The 3,007-nt window shown below is 45.3% G+C and overlaps 1 protein-coding gene across 2 annotated transcripts in view; it reads left to right on the top strand.

The window, feature by feature from the left end:
* Klrb1c (killer cell lectin-like receptor subfamily B member 1C) overlaps positions 1 to 1,055 on the top strand; it is a 10,157-nt gene extending 9,102 nt beyond the window's left edge. For both annotated transcript variants that reach the window (NM_008527.2, NM_001159904.1), the window contains exon 6: positions 1 to 1,055. This exon is cut by the window's left edge and continues 887 nt beyond it. The gene's annotated coding sequence lies outside the window, so the exon portion shown is untranslated.
* Positions 1,056 to 3,007: the final 1,952 nt, after the last annotated feature.

Raw genomic sequence — 3,007 nt, 5'->3', positions numbered from 1 at the left:
CTCCCAGAACATGTAGGAGATTCTGGATACCCTTGCATTCTTCTTTGGTTTCTGCTGCAACTAAAAGATCATCTACATACTGAACAAGAGTTATATCTGGATTATTAACTGTGTACTCACCCAGGTCTTCATGCAAAGCTTCATCAAAAATAGTAGGTGAATTCTTGTAATCTTGAGGCAGGCAGGTCCAGGTGAGTTGTCCATTAATGCCACTTTCAGAATCATGCCACTCAAATGCAAAGTATTTCTGGCTTTTGGAAGCCAAAGGTAAGCTGAAGAAAGCATTCTTTAGATCCAAAACAGAATACCATTTCCGATCTGAAGGTAGAGAGCTCAACAGGGTATAAGGGTTAGGCACTTTTGGGTGTATGTACATCACCCCGCAGTTAACTTCCAGTAGATCCTAGACAGGGTGGTTGTCATTGGACTTTGGCTTTTTCACAGACAATAATGGGGTGTTTCAGACTGACTGACATGCCCTAAGGACTCCCAAGGCCAACAGTTTCTTGATATGGGGAGTGATCCCCTTCCATGTTTCCTGGGGCATGACCCATACTGGGTCTGCTCTTGGCTTGAGCTCTACAAATACAGGAGGTTGATGTTTTACCAGCCTCATATCTCCAGTCTCTGCCCATGCCTGGGGAAACTCTGCCAGCCAGGCATCCAGGTCTTGTTCGGGGCTGGCTGGTGACTCGTATAGTCTCTACTCAGTCTCAGAGGCCAGGTCAAGTGTCAGCACCTGGATTGGATTGCTGTTTCCGTCTGTCAGCTGGACTTTCCCAGGGTCAAAATGAATCTGAGCTCCCATTTTGGCTAGTAAATCTCTCCCCAACAAGGGGTATGGGCATTCAAGGAGGTAGGAATATGACTTTTTCCGGTGTACTGTCCTGTAGGATAGGATAGAGAAGCTTTAAAGGCTTGGAGTCTTCCCATTTTTGTTCTTTTGACATCAGAGCAGGCATGGTTTCTGGGGGGCAAAGTAGCGTTAATCAGGGATAATAAAAAGGATTTCACCCAAGGTGGTGGGTTGACAATAAAATCTTTCCAGACTACAATGTAGGGGACTTGTTTTGATGCCTGTGTGCCTTCCGGAACACTTTGTTTTCAACCACTTGCACCGTGGGAAGATGAAAAGTTCCCTCTGCTGGCCATCCCACTCTGAAAGTGGGCCATTCTCAGCTACAGTACAAATGTGTTTTCTTCTTGCTCATGTCCACTGAGAGATTGTGTGCACTGGTCTTCACTTCCTTAAAGTGAGCCAAGATGATGTTAAGGGGATGGGAAGGAAGAGAGTGATAGTCTGTTCCATTATGTCAGTCACTGTCTAGTATAACACAAGGCTAACTCTGACAAAACCACATGCATGATAGCCACGTTGTGACTGGAAACAAAAATAAATCCAAACACTAGGACTTAACAGACTCTTGCCTCGGAAAGTGGAGGCGAGGTGGATATGACAGCAGATTGTGCCAGGGCTGCTTCTCAAGCACTTCCAACTGATGGTCAGGAACATTAACCACCCTGAACTCCAGCTCAGGAATGTCTTCCTGCCTTTTATGACCATAACTGTTTAGTGAGTCCAGTATGGTTACTTCTGGCCACAGATACATATATACTGCTACCTCAAGGCTTTTCCCAATGCCAAGATATGGCCAGAAAGAACAGATGTGAACAGTGAACAATGAAACACTGACACTCACCACACTTGCTCACCTGTCTTAGACTCTCTGGACTGCAGATTCCAGAGATCTGCTGGGGAATCCCAGACGAGCCCCCAAATGTTGTGCCCCAACTTTTCAGGAAACCCAGGAGAGCTCAAGAACTGTGGAGTCTGCTGCAATCATGCATACAAGTCTTTTATTTTCAAGTCAGACTCATATTGCAAACCTTTCCACATGCAGGACAGGAGTGCAACCATGAGCTTGGATGGCTTGGCACTTATATACAGCATAGATAGAAATTCTTTCAGTGCTTAGGGTGATAGGGGGAGGCAGATGAAGTAAGCTATAATTCAGACATGATACCATTTGGTAGGATAGAATTGTGCTGCTGAGAGGGGGTTCTTCTGACCTAAGGAATATCTTTAAGGGGCTACCAGGAACTAGTTTTATGACTGGCCATAACTGTCTATGACCTCTGATCACTTCTCTTCCATGATATAAACATGGTACCCTAATCTCCTTTTTCCAAGGACAGGCACCAGCTGCACCTAGGAAGTGCTCAGCCAGTCATCAGGGAGAATACTAACTTCAGGACCACTGAAGCTATGGAGGCTGTCTCACTCAAGCTGGCACCTGTGGCTCCTCAAGTTCTCTTGGAGCAGCCAGGGAGGGGGAGGAATCCCCAAATTTGCTGCAGGGAGGAGCAGGGGTTAGGGAAAGCCAAGAGGCAAGCTGCATGTGCATCCCACTGTGCTTGCTGTGGGAGAGAGCCTGGGGTAGGGGAAGGGGGCATCTGCAGGAGAGCACAGAAGCAAGCTGCCTGTGCACTTCAGACTAAAGCCTTTGCTCTCAAATGATACCAGAAGCCCAGGGTTAAGGAATTTGGGAGAGAGACTGACAGAGGTTTAAATAGCACCTACAAAATCCTGGGTAAACTGAGCTCTGGTCATGTGATGCCTCTAACTGGGATCCACCAGCCAACCCTTGGCTAATGCTGGCACCATGGTGCTAGGCTTCTCAGCTCCAAAAGTGGCAGAGATGAAATTCTTTTCTTTGAAAGGTTTCATTTTACATGACAGAAAAGCAAACTAAGATAACTTAGCTCTTCCTGCTGCTCCACGGTCCTTTTCACTCTAGTTTGCTCAGCATTTCTTCTTTCCATGGCTTGAGGAAAATTAAGCTTTAAAAAGATACATCTTTTGAATATCCCTCTTTCTTAAAATTTATCAAATTTGCCATGAAAATGAAAGGAGTAAGAATATTGAATTTACTTTATGTGGAGACCTAAAATTTCCTTTTAAATGGGCTTCTACAAAATCTAACCACCAATTGCAAATTGAATTACT

This window comes from Mus musculus, chromosome 6, assembly GCF_000001635.26.
Source record: "Mus musculus strain C57BL/6J chromosome 6, GRCm38.p6 C57BL/6J".
Lineage (NCBI taxonomy): Eukaryota > Metazoa > Chordata > Mammalia > Rodentia > Muridae > Mus > Mus musculus.
Note: the sequence above shows the minus strand (reverse complement) of the source record. Positions and strands in the feature narration are given on the sequence as shown.